We start from the raw sequence: 14,875 nt of genomic DNA, 5'->3' as shown, positions 1-14,875 counted from the left end.
GATGCAATTTCCTCCCAACCAAGAAAATGTCTATTCTCCAACAATTTATACCAATGCGCCGCTTTACCAGACAGCGAAACAGAGAATAGCTTCTTCCTCACTTCATCCATAGAGATACCTGCACACTTGAATAACCCGCATAATTCGTGCAAAAACAGTAAATGATCTCTAGGATGGACAGTTCCATCCCCTTTATAGTGGTTGTCCATAACACGTTCAATAATTTTCATAGGTATTTTATACGGAATACTTTCAGCAGGTGGATTTAAAATATCAGAAGCATCATTAGAGTTATCGCATATGGGAGATAAAGCATTATCAGAGCAAAATATTTCTTCCAAAGCTGAGGAGCAAAAAAGATTATTTTTATATAAACTAGCTTCCCCAAGCTTAGACTTATCCATAGTATTAGCAGTAATTGCATTCATACTAATAACATCGCTACTAGCATGCAAATAAGGTTCCATAGGTTTTTTAATTTTCGCATCAAACAATTCTAAATCAGGAAAAAGATTAAAAAGCTCACCAATTTTTTTGTTGTTTTCCATTATGCCTAACTAGTGAAAATAAAAACAAGAAACAAAAAGATGCAATTGCAGAATCTAAAGGAAATAGCTTCGAGTACTTACAACGGCGCCGGAAAATAGCTTAGTAGCCGAGATCCGGAGTGTGAGTACCTTTTACCTTTCCTCCCCGGCAACGGTGCCAGAAAATAGCTTGATGTCTACGCCCCCTCCTTTTCCCGTAGACAGTGTTGGGCCTCCAAGAGCAGAGGTTTGTAGAACAGCAGCAAGTTTTCCCTTAAGTGGATCACCCAAGGTTTATCGAACTCAGGGAGGAAGAGGTCAAAGATATCCCTCTCATGCAACCCTGCAACCACAAAGCAAGAAGTCTCTTGTGTCCCCAACACACCAAACAGGTGCACTAGTTCGGCGAAGAGATAGTGAAATACAGGTGGTATGAATAAGTAGCAACGGCACCAGAAAAGTGCTTTGCCCAGGACAGTAAACAAGCAGTAGTAACGCAGCAGTAGTAACACAGTGAAACAGTAAACAAGCAGTAGTAACGCAGTAGTATTTAGGAACAAGGCCTAGGGATTAGACTTTCACTAGTGGACACTCTCAACATTGATCACATAACAGAATAGATAAATGCATACTCTACACTCTTGTTGGATGATGAATACATTGCGTAGGATTACACGAACCCTCAATGCCGGAGTTAACAAGCTCCACAATTCAATGTTCATATTTAAATAACCTTAGAGTGCATGAAAGATCAATACGACTAAACCAAGTACTAACATAGCATGCACACTATCACCTTCACACTATGTAGGAGGAATAGATCACATCAATACCATCATAGCAATAGTTAACTTCATAATCTACAAGAGATCATAATCATAGCATACGCCAAGTACTAACACGGATGCACACACTGTCACCATTACACCGTGCAGGAGGAATAAAACTACTTTAATAACATCACTAGAGTAGCACATAGATAAATTGTGATACAAAACTCATATGAATCTCAATCATGTAAAGCAGCTCATGAGATTATTGTATTGAGGTACATGGGAGAGAGATGAACCACATAGCTACAGCGGAGCCCTCAGCCTCGGGGGTGGATTACTCCCTCCTCATCATGGAGGCAGCGATGGCGGTGAAGATGGCGGTGAAGACGGCGGTGGAGATGGCTCCGGGGGCAATTCCCCGTCCCGGCAGGGTGCCGGAACAGCGACTTCTGTCCCCCGAATTGGACTTTCGCGATGGCGGCGGCTCTGGATGGTTTTCTCTGTTTCCGTCGAACTGGTCGATGTTTTTAGGTCAGGGACGAATATATAGGCGGAGAGGTGGCGCAAGGAGGCGGCTGGGGCCCCCACACCATAGGCTGGCGCGGCCAGGGGGCCACCCGCGCCGCCTTATGGTGTGGGCCCCCTGCTGCCCGCCTCCGACTCTCCTTCGGTGTTCCGGAAGCTTCCGGGAATTCTAAGACTTTCGGTGTTGATTTCGTCCGATTCCGAAAATATTTCCTTACTAGGATTTCTGAAACCAAAAACAGCAGAAAACAGCAACTGGCCTTTCGGCATCTCGTCAATAGGTTAGTTCCGGAAAACGCATAAATATGACATAAAATGTGAACAAAACATGTCGGTATCATCAATAATGTGGCATGGAACATAAGAAATTATCGATACGTCGGAGACGTATCAAGGCTTCGTGAATATATCGGCAAGTTGGTCTTTGGTAGGAACATAGATAAGCTCAATATCACCACGGGCAACATGATCCCTAATGAAATGATTCCGGATCTCAATATGCTTCGTTCTTGAATGTTGCACCGGATTATAGGCAAGCTTGATGACACTTTCATTGTCACATAATAGAGGCACTTTGTCACAAATGACACCGTATTCCTTTAAAGTTTGCCTCATCCATAACAATTGAGTGCATCCACTTGCGGCGGCAACATATTTGGCTTCGGTGGTGGAGAGAGATATACAATTTTGCTTCTTAGAAGACCAACACACCAAGGACCTACCAAGGAATTGGCAAGACCCGGAAGTTGATTTCCTATCATCCTTGTCTCCCGCCCAATCCGCATCGGTGTATCCATTGAGAACAAAACTTGAGCCTTTAGGGTACCAAATACCAATCTTGGGATATCAACTACGTATCGAAAGATTCTTTTGAGAGCCAACATGTGACTCTCCTTAGGAGAAGCTTAATACCTTGCACACACACCAACACTCAACACTATGTCCGGTCTAGATGCACAAAGGTAAAGCAAGGATCCAATCATGGAGCGATATACCTTTTGATCCACCTCTTTACCATTGGGATCAAGTGCAAGATGACATTTAGTAACCATAGGAGTGGCCACACCCTTCATCTCGGTCATCTTGAACCTCTTGAGCATGTCTTGGAGATATTTTGCTTGATTGATGAAGGTCCCTTCTCTCAATTGCTTGATCTCAAAACCAAGAAAGAACTTCATCTCTCCCATCATAGACATCTCAAACCTATCGGTCATAAGCTTTGAGAATTCATCATTGAAAGGTTTATTAGTAGAGCCAAAGATAATATCATCAACATATAATTGGCAAACGAAAAGCTCCCCATTGACCCTCTTAGTAAAAAGAGTGGGATCGATTAGCCCAACATCAAATCCACGGTCTATCAACAATTCCTTAAGGTACTCGTACCAAGCTCTAGGAGCTTGTTTGAGACCATAAAGTGCTTTATCAAGCTTATAGACATGGTTAGGAAAGTTGAGATCCTCAAACCCCGGGGGTTGCTTAACATAAACCTCTTCATGCAAAGGACCATTAAGAAATGCACTTTTCACATCCATTTATTGTAACTTAAAGTTATGATGCGATGCATAAGCAAGAAGGATACGGATGGACTCAAGGCGAGCCACGGGAGCATAGGTTTTTCCAAAGTCAATTCCCTCAACTTGAGAGAACCCTTGAGCCACCAATCTTGCCTTGTTCCTCACAACATTTCCAAACTCATCTTGCTTGTTCTTGAAAATCCATTTAGTGCCTATAACATTGCGGCACCCCTTTGGCTTCTCTACTAAGGTCCACACTTTGTTGCGCTTGAAGTTGTTGAGTTCATCGTGCATAGCTTCCAACCAATCCGAATCTTCAAGGGCTTCAAATACTTTCTTGGGTTCCACTAAGGAGATATAATTATGATGATTGCTAAAGTTATCCAATTGCCTTCTTGTGGTAACACTTGCCCTTAAATCACCAAGGACCTTGTCATGAGTGTGTTCACGAATTTCAACATTCCTTTCTCTTCTAGCTAGACGATGGGCCTCGATCTCCTCCTTGGTTCTTCTTGGCCTTGGAGGTATCACTTGATCAACTTGATCATTTGGGTCCCCGTCTTGACCTTCAACTTGAGCATCCTCAGTTTCTTGAGAGTGCTCAACATCATGTGCTTGATCTTGGACATCATTTGGTGAGGAGCAAATATCAAATGGATACTCGTTGGAGCCATCATGAATTCTTGGTTGATCTTGTCCTTGATCTTGCACACAAGAGGGAGGGTCTTGTTCTTGGGTTGGTGCATCATTTGCTTCACTAGATGGGGTTTGTTGATGTTGAGAAGATGAGGGCTCCACCGTGGTAGAGCATAGTCCTTCCCGAGACGCCACACCGTGTCCCTCAATGGGGAGGAAAAATCCCACACCCATTATTACTATGGCATCTTGAGGTATTTCATCACCTGCACATACATCAACTTGCCCCACTTGGGAGCCATCATTTTCTTCGAACCTCACACTACAAGATTCGATGATAACCCCGGAGGATACGTCAAAGACTCTATAAGTGTGAGATTTGGCACCGTAACCAACAAATATACCCTCCAAAGCTTTAGGAGAAAATTTAGATAAACGAACTCCTTTGATTTTGTAGAAACACTTACACCTGAACACCTTGAAGTATGAGATATTAGGCTTGTTCCCGGTGAGTATTTCGTATGGAGTCTTGTTCAAACCCTTGCGAAGATAGAGCCGGTTAGAAGAGTGACAAGCGGTGGAGATGGCTTCGGCCCAAAAGTTATAGCGGGATTTATACTCCGCCATCATAGATCTTGCCATATCCATAAGAGTCCGGTTCTTCCTCTCCGCAACACCATTTTGTTGAGGGGTGTAAGCATCGGAATATTGATGTCGAATCCCCTCATCACTAAGAAAATCATTGAGAGTATAGTTCTTGAACTCGGAGCCGTTGTCACTTCTTATTGCCATAATGAGGAGGTTGTGTTGGCGTTGCACCTCGGTAGCAAAGTCAATGAATATTTGTTGAGTATCATCTTTCGTCTTGAGAAAGTAAACCCAAGTGTATCTTTAGTAGTCATCAACAATCACCAAGCAATGTTTCTTCGCACCAAGACTTGCATGAGAGACGGGACCAAAGAGATCCACATGAAGGAGCTCCAAGATCCTCTTGGAGGAGATGATAGTCTTGCTTGGATGCGGAGAGTCATGCATTTTGCCTTCAACACAAGCCCTACAATCACGATCTTTGGCAAAAGACACATTTTCCATTAGTCCCATAATATGGTTCCCCTTGTGAAGACTTTGCAAAGTTCTCATGTTGACATGGGCTAAGCGGCGATGCTACAACCAACCCACATCCGCCTTTCCGAATAGGCACATCGCACTTGTCGTGGTGGTCCCCGAAAAGTCCACCACATACAAGTTGTGTTCGCGATACCCATCGAAAGCGACTTTTAGAGTCTTGCTCCACAAGAGGACCACAATATATTTATCAATAAAGACGGCGAAACCCATCTTGCCAAGGGCGGAAATGAAAAATGAATTGTAACCAAGGGTTTTGACTAGCATGACATCCACAAGTGTAATGTTGTGTGCAACCACAACCTTGCCAAAACCCAATACCTCGGATGTAGAATTATCGCCAAAGGAGACGGTGATATTATTTAAGTTGGGCCTCAACTCCTTGACGAGGTTCTTGCCGCCGGTCATATGACTTGTAAATCCACTATCAAGTACCCATTTTGAACCTCCGGCGGCATAGTCCTACATGAGATCAATTCTTGGATTTAGGTACCCATTTCTCAATGGGTCCTCTTTTGTTAGCAACAAGGGTCTTTGGGACACAAATAGACCAAGCAACATAACCATCATATGGACCAACATACTTTGCATAAACATCACCATAATAATCTTTAAATAAAACATAGTGAGGATTATCAATTCCTGCATCATCATTATTAATGAAATTGGCCTTAGGGGCTTCATCATTAGTGATAACCTTCTTTTGTGCGGGCTTGGCTTTTGGCTTGTTTTCCTTTTTAGCCTTGTTATTAAAACCAAGGTCCTCCTTCCCATTGTTTGACCTTTGCTTACTCAAAAGATCATCCAAAGAAAGTTTGCTTTGGGGAGAGGAGGCCTTAGAAAGTTCATCCTTCAACCTAGCATTTTCCTCAATTAAATTTGCATGATCACATGAAGGAGTAGAGGTACTAGGTATGTCATATGAAGCAAGCATAATTTGAAGTTGCTCATTAGACTTGGAGAGGAGAGAGTATTCACTCTTCAAGGCTTTATGAGCCTTGTCTAGTTCATCTAGATCCTTCACAAATTTCTCATGATCATCACCAAATTTGGCCTTTTCTTTTATAAGCACTTTAGTCTTAGCTCTAGCAAGGTCTCTAGCTTTAGTGAGCTTGTTAATTTTATCTTGAGGTTCTTCAAGACTTTCTAGCCTCTCTTCAAGGGAAGCTATGGTTTCTTGACTTTCCTCAAGAGCATTTTAAGAGCATGAATTTCAAGAGAGTCTTATCTCTCTATTTGACATTTTTTCTCAAGAGTATCATTTAGTTGAGCCATACGAACCATGAGATTTTAAACATGCTTTTTAGTGTTACCTTGTAAGTTAAGAATGAACTCATAAAACTCTAGCAATTCTTGTTTCACTTTTAGACTAGCAAGATCAACCCCGAGATCATTTGATATGTTAGGCATAGAGGGGTTAGGAGATGATACCTCGGAAGATTTAGCCATGAGGAAACTTTCTTCCTCCACATGAATGACCTCATTGGGGGATTCACTTGGTGATGAAGAGTTAGTGGAGAGGGAGGCAAGAGCAACCAATCCATTTGAGGTTGCATCTTCTTCATCATCAACATCATCATCTCCGGAGGTATATTCTTCTTGAGTTGATAGCACAATAGATGTGTCCAAGGTGGACCTTGCCATGAAGCAATGTGCATTCTTGATATGAGGATTCTCATTGGGGGATTCAAAGAGAGATGAAGAGGGAATGTTGGTAGTGATAATGGCGGCCACTTCCTTTGAGCTTTCTTCTTCTTCATCATCACTACAACTTTCAACTTCATCGGAAGAATATTCTTCCTTAGTCACTAGCACAATCCTTGAGGGCCTCTTGCCCTTCTTACTCTTGTTGTAGAATTTCTTGTTGGGGGCCTTTGAAAACTTGCCCTTTGAGTCTTTGCTCTTGTCCTTGGGAATGAGCCTTCCACCATGAGTCTTCCTATTCTCATAGGGGCATTCGGCGATGAAATGGCGCTTGTCATCACAGTTGTAGCATGATCTTGTTCTTGGACCCATGCTAGTGAACCCACTTTTGTTGTTTCTCTTGATGTTGTCTTCCTTGGCCTTGGAAGGATCAACCCAAAAAGATTTTGCATGGAAGGCCATGTGATCGTTGTAGTGGAGTTCCAAGTCTTCCGGATAGGACATACTCCAAGATGCCCTATATGATTCTTGAGGGTTCGCTTCTTCCACGGAGTTGACCGCCAAGGCAAGGTTGGACCCTTTTGACATCCCAAGAGCACGATTGCGAGAATCATGAGAGTTTTGCTCAAGCACCTTGAGAGCTTGCATCTCGTGCACGGCTTGTTGAGAAGTGAGAGAGGAAAAGCATTCTCTCCCAACAAGAGTCTTGACATCAATGGCTTCAAACGGCATCATGGAATCAATGTACTTATCCTTGATCCAAGAGTCATTGATGTGGGTGGCACCCACATTCCGGAAAGCATCGGCAACGGTGAGAAGTCTTCCATACATGGCTTCATGATCTTCATCCGGTAGCCTCAAGAAACCTTCGGCTTGATTCCGAAGAGAATTATACTTGTTCCTTATCATGCTATCACTTCCAATGCAACTAGCGGCCAAACCATCCCAAGCTTCCTTGGCGGTGGTGAAATTCCGAACACGAGACAATTCCTTTGTCCCCATGCTAGATTGAATCATGTGCAAGGCAGTGTTATTGAGTTGACTATCAACCGCTTCTCTTCTAGTCAACTTGTCGGGGTTGTAGGGCTTGAAGCCTTCCACGATGATTCTCCAAAGTTCATTGGAGGCACTGCGAACATGAGAGCGAAACTCAAATTGCCAAGTATCGAAATCTTTAACGGAAAACTTAGGTGGGTCGCCCCGAATGTTTATATGAGGATGGAGAACCGGTATATCGGAAGGTAGGAAAGGCGGAGCCACTCGATTGTAGCTCTCACCTCCACTAGTTCCCCTAGGAGATGCAATGGGAGATTTGATAGTGTTTAAGTTATCACCATCCACGGGTTTGGTAGAGGAGGGTAATGCCGCAGAATCTCCCTCTTCTAACCCACCCGAGTCCTTTACCTCTACGGTGGGAGCCATGGGGGGGCACCGGAGTCAAAAGCTCGAAAATCATTTTTCTCATGCTTTCCATTTGAGCTTCCATGGAGGACCTCAACGAATTGAAATCATCCATGGAGACCATCTTAGCGGCCCCTTCCGCAGGCTCCTCGTCCGGCATACTCTTAGACGGTTAAGCCCGAAATAAGAGCCGAGGCTCTGATACCAATTGAAAGGATCGTATGCCGCACCTAGAGGGGGGGTGAATAGGTGCTAATCAATTTTTAGTTCTTTTTCAATTTAGACTTGACACAAAGGTAAATTCTCTAGATATGCAACTAAGTGAATTTACCTATATGACAAGACTAACAACTAAGCACGATATAGCCACGCAATATATAAGAGATAGAATAGGATAGAGGTAACCGAGAGTGGAGCACGCGATGACACGGAGATGATTCCCGTAGTTCCCATCCTTTGCAAGAAGGTACGTCTACGTTTGGAGGAGTGTGGTTGCTACGAAAGCCAAACTGATACGTCGCAAACGTATCTATAATTTTTGATGTTATATGCTTGTTTTACACCAATTACTATATGTTTTAAGGGACTAACCTATTAATAGTTCCAAAAGTAAACAAGTTGTTGGTTTCAACTTTGTTGTGCAGGAAATAGGCAAATATGGAAGGAAATAGCTCATTATGGTGAAATCTGGAATTTCCCGGAATCTGTCCCTGCTGAACACTTTTCAAAGATCGCTTCAAAACTCCATCAAAACGACGTCCAATGGAAAAGTCTTAAACTATAAAGTTGTAGAGAATTTCAAACCGAACAATTTGGACATCTTATTTGTCCAGAACGAACAACTGATGCATCCGGCAGAGCAGAATTACTGCAGAGATTTGTGCAGTCTCGGGACTCCGAAAGTTGGTGACGTATTTGACACAAACTCTTTCCATACCTGGATATTTCGGCCCAGCCACGAGTTGTGAGGCTCATGAAGGATAGAGGGGAGTCCTAGGAAGGTTCTAGAGGTGCCCAAGAGCCCTTGGATCAAAGGGCATCCATCCTATGGCCTAGATTGCATCTGCAACACTATATATTGATGGGAAACCCTATTTTTGGAGGCCCCCAAGCATTGTCACGAAAATCCTCCTCCTTGGCAGCAACCAAGAAGGGGGAAACACTCATCTACACCAGGACCAACTCTAGGAAGAAGAAGGCTAATGGGCGGCGCTCCCCCATGATGCCGGCGGCGGGGAAGGAGTCCCCCGTGCCGGCGCCGGCGCCGCCCACGCCTCTGCCTCCCGGCGCTCCTCGCTGAGCCCCTCTCCGACGTCTTCACCGCCATCTCCATCACCAACTCCTCATTGTATTCAAGGGTCCATCCTCTCACAAACCTCTGTACCGCCCTATGTAAACATGGTGTTTGATGCTATAAGTTATAATCCTATGATCTATGTCATGTTGCCATAGTTTATTTGTTCATTGATTGATTGGTTGTTTCTCTTTGGTTCATTAGAGTTGTATGTTGATATGTTACCGTTCTTGGTGCCCATTATATTTGTGCGCGCATGGATCAAGCACCATAGGGTTGGTAGTACTTGTATACTAGAAGGGGGAAGTTCTGCCGGAGTGACAGAAACCTGAGGACGCGAACCGGATAGTTGCATGTATGGGAGTAAGAGGACCATTTACTTCAGGCTATGGTTGGGGAAACCTTAATGCTTGCTAGTATTTACGGATGTTTGCTAGCAAGCCAATCATATAGTACTTGTAATCCCGGAGGGAGAGCATGTATATTTAGCCTCTCCTACATAGAAAGCTGCATCGAAGACATTGAACCCAAGATCCTCACTAATTGATCTTGGACAAAGCCACCACTATTACCACTGCCTTTCCACACTCATAGTACTGTTAGTTTAGTTTGTTTTATTGCTGCAGCACTAACATTTATTCCGTATATTTTATTGTTCTGCAAAGTCACCTCTCATACCCGTTATCGCTCTAGTTTTATTTCCTAGATATTGCAAACGCTTAGTGTGCGTAGAGTTGTATCAGTGGTTGATACAACTTAAGAGAATGTTTATCCTACCTTTAGCTCCTCGTTGGGTTTGACACTCTTACTTATCGAAAAGGCTACACGCGATCCCCTATACTTGTGGGTTATCAAGACCTTTTCTGGCGCCGTTGCTGGGGAGCCATAGCGTAGGTCAATATTTTCGTGTGCACTTATTTGTTTTATCTCTAAGTAGTTTTACTTCCTGTACCTAGTTGTTCTCTATCTCTTGTATGGATAGGGAATGCGAAGTATAGAAAAAATAGTTGTACTTCTTATATAAAAAAATAAAAAAATGTTTTCAGAAAAGAAAAGTGATTGGAAAGATGAGGAATGGTGAAGTCGGGGTCGACCTTGAACACTTGTGTTCATGCCTGCGAAACCAAAATAATTCTTTCCATGGAAGCTTTTCATTAAAAACTTGTAAATAGTGTATATAGTGTACATATCCCGCTGTAAATAGAATGTATAGATAACCCCTAGTTTGTTATGCAAGTTTGTCACTATGCTGCCTAGAAAACAGATTTCCTGTGCTCCACTGTAGAAAATTTTAAAAATCACCAGAACGTGACCTTGATCTGAAATTTCTTGAGTGCATAGTAGTGCTTGCTATCTAACTTTCGTTATTTCTGACTTTTCTGACTTGAGGTACGTAGACAGATCTAATAATTCAATCTTTACGGACTGATTCTGTTGAGACAGATTTCCTGTGCTGTGCTACAAAAATTCGTGAAAAATCTCAGTACGGCATTTTGATCTGAAATTTTTTGTGCATAGACCTGAGGTTATGATCTGTCTTTCATTAATCATGAGTTTTTTGATTTGAACTACGTAACTATCTCATTGAGTGACATCTTTACAGAGTGTTCAGTTTTGACAGATTTCTATTCTCTTTGTTTAAATATTGTACTTAGGATTCAAAAGTTTCCTTCGTTTTCGACGTACGATTGAAATAATAAGAAACCTCAGTATTACAGTGGCTAAATATTTGATAGATTTTATAGAAATTAGGGATACTTTAACACTTGTGGATTTTATTTAATGAGTACTAACCTACTAATGAGTTTTGTGAAGCTTTATGTGGATGCAGTTTTTAAGTTCCAATCAATATGGTGATATGAGATGAGCAAGAGGATGCAAGAGCTCAAGCTTGGGGATGTGTAGATGGATCCCAAGAATATTCAAGAAGATGCAAATATCTAAGCTTGGGGATGCCCAAGGCATCCCCCTATTCCTCAACCAACATGAGGTTGTCTCCTTCAAACTCAATATTACCCATCCACATGTAAGCATTGTATATAGTTGCTTTTGTTATCTTTGATTTTATCCTATTTAGTTTTATTAGGTTCTTTATTTGGTACTTGTTTCTTTGTCAGTTTCACTTATAATTGGAAAACAACAACAAAAAAAGGGGGTTTGAGAGCTCCATCAAATAATCATGCCCATCTTAAATGGCTATAAAGAAAGAGCTTTATGGGAGACAACCCAATATATTTATATTTCTGTTATTTACTGCTTTGTTGAGTCTTGGAAGTCATTACTACTATAATGACCTCTCCTTATCATGTTTGTTTTGTTTTTGTGCCAAGAATTGCCTCTAATGGTAACATGTGGTATTTGGGGGATTTGCAATCTTGTTTACTGTTTCTGGTTCGTCACGAGAAAAATCGCCAACAATCACCAGAACGTAAGTTTGAGCTGATAATTTACCAGCATCTTCCCCAGGTATTTATCTAACTTTCATTAGTTCAGAGTTTTACAAGTTACGCAGCGTAACTATTTTTCAAAAATCAATTTTTACGAACTGTTCTGTTTTGACAGATTCTTGCACTGTTTTGCATTTGCATCTTTTTGCCCACCTTTTTGAGTTCTCTTGATCAAAGAACCTTATTGAAGTTGTGCTACAGTAGCTAATGCTTATTAAAATGCTTTTCATATGTCATACTGAACTTTATAGATTTTATTAATATTATCATTGCACTAACGTTGCTAATGAGATTTGTGATGAGTTTTGTATGAAGGAAGTTTTCAAGTGTAGGAAAGAAGAATGATGAGATGAGATGAAGAATGAATAAAAGCTCAAGCTTGGGGATGCCCATGTCACCCCAAGATATATTCAAGAAGTACAAGCGTCAAAGCTTGGGGATGCCCAAGGCATCCCCTTCTTCATCAATAAAAATATCAGGTCCTGTTTCTGTTCACTATATTTTTATTGCTTCATATACTATGTGTTATTCTTGGAGCGTCTTTATTTTCTGTTGTGTATTTTATTTTTCAATAAAGTGGGCACCATCATACCATGTTTGTTTGGGAGAGAGACACGCTCCGTTTTAATTGTATGAACGCGCTAGTTTTCACTCTTATTGTTCAACGAGCATTTTATTTTTGCTAGTACTGCGTTTAGCTCTGGTTTTTCACTCCTATTTTGTTCAGAGCTTGTTAGTATGCTTCAGTTATATATGATTAGCTCTCTGATCTTTAATGAATATTATAAATGAGAGTTGTTTCAAATAAGTTGATTGGTGTTGGGTACAAGTAAAAAGGTTTCATATTAATAGTGATGCAAATGGAAGATCTCCTCTGATGTTTCAATTGGGTTGAATTGATCATTTAGTTTAGACTTTTAATATCACCATATGCCTTAATTAATAAGTTTTGTCGCTATGCATGATTATGACCATTATTGCTCTCTTAGTTGGTCGCTATCTTTCTTTTTGCTAGCCTTCATTCTGTACAAAGTATGATCTCTACTCGTGCATCCAACCACCAAAAACCAAAATATGCCAAAAGTGTCCACCATACCTACCTATATGTGGTATTTCACCGCCACTCCAAGTAAATTTACATGTGCTACCTTTGAAATCTTCAAAATAATTCCTTGTTTTTGCAATACATAGCTCATGGGAAAGTAGCCTAAAAAATATTGTTGTGAGGAATATGTCACTTATGTATCTTAGTTCTTATAAGCTGTTTGTTGTGTGGCAACCATGCTGACATGGGGACACCATCATCATATTTTTGATAAATATCATGTGAGTTACTATGCATGTCCGTCTTGTTGGAAGTAAAGTAGATAACCATGATAAAAGGTTAGAGTATGCATATTGTTAGAGAAGAACATTGGGCCGCTAACCAAAGCCATGTTTACATGGTGGAAGTTTCGGCATGGACATTAAAACCTCAAAAATCTCTTATGAGAAATTTATGTTGCCAAAAGCTTTAAGCTTAAAGAGGAGTCCATTTGTGTGTTGTCCATGTTGTCCCGATATGGATGTCTAAGTTGAGAATAATCAAAAGCGAGAAATCCAGTGCAAACTTTCTCCTTAGACCTTTGTACAGGTGGCATGGAGGTACCCCTTTGTGAAACTTGGTTGAAACATATGTAATGCGATGATAATCCATGGAAATCCGAGCTAATTAGGACAAGGTGCGGGCACTATTAGTATTCGATGCATGAGGCTTGCAACTTATAGGAAGTTTTATACATAACCTATATTACTTATTGCTACCGTTGACACAATTGCCTCTCTTAAAATTTTATATCTCTATGTTTTCAAAATAAAAAGCTCTAGCACATGTTTAATCTCTGCTTCCCTTTGCGAAGGACCATTCTTTTACTTTTATGTTGAGTCTTCATCTTCTAAGTTATATGCACCGTCTTATGAGAGCATAGTTGTCATTCTTAGTTCTATGTGCATGGTCCCAAAATTATTATTGATTGAATCATGAATGTGTTATTAATTGTTCTTAAATTATTTGTATCTAGTCATCCTTTAAACTTTGAAGGTGCATGTCACCTCAAAAATTATTCTTTTTATCACTTACCAACTCGAGAACGAACAGGAGTTAAGCTTGGGGATGTTGATACGTCGCAAACGTATCTATAACTTTTGATGTTCTATGCTTGTTTTACACCAATTACTATATGTTTTAAGGGACTAACCTATTAATAGTTTCAAAAGTACACAAGTTGTTGGTTTCAACTTTGTTGTACAGTAAATAGGCAAATATGGAAGGAAATAATTCATTATGGTGAAATCTGGAATTTCCCAGAATCTGTCTCTGCTGAACACTTTTCAAAGATCGCTTCGAAACTCCATCAAAACGACGTCCAATGGAAAAGTCGTAAACTACAAAGTTGTAGAGAATTTCAAACCGAACAATTTGGACTTTTTATTCGTCCAGAACGGACAACTGATGCATCCGGCAGAGCAGAATTACTGCGGAGGTTTGTGCAGTCTCGGGACTCCGAAAGTTGGTGACGTATTTGACACAAACTCTTTCCTTACCATGATATTTCGGCACAGCCACGAGTTGCGAGGCGCATGAAGGACAGAGGGGAGTCCTAGGAAGGTTCTAGAGGTGCCCAAGAGCCCTTGGATCAAAGGGCATCCATCCCATGGCCTAGATTGCATCTCCAACACTATATATTGATGGGAAACCCTATTTTTGGAGGCCCCCAAGCATTGTCACGAAAATCCTAGCCAAGGAGGGGGAAACACTCATCTACACCAGCACCAACTCAAGGAAGAAGAAGGCTAAGGAGCGGTGATACGTCTCCGATGTATCGATAATTTCTTATGTTCCATGCTTGTTTTATGACAATACCTACATGTTTTGTTCACACTTTATGTCATATTTATGCGTTTTCCGGAACAAACCTATTGACAAGATGCCGAAGTGCCAGTTCCT

Source organism: Lolium perenne, chromosome 2 (assembly GCF_019359855.2).
Source record: "Lolium perenne isolate Kyuss_39 chromosome 2, Kyuss_2.0, whole genome shotgun sequence".
Classification (NCBI taxonomy): Eukaryota; Viridiplantae; Streptophyta; class Magnoliopsida; order Poales; family Poaceae; genus Lolium; species Lolium perenne.
Note: the sequence above shows the minus strand (reverse complement) of the source record.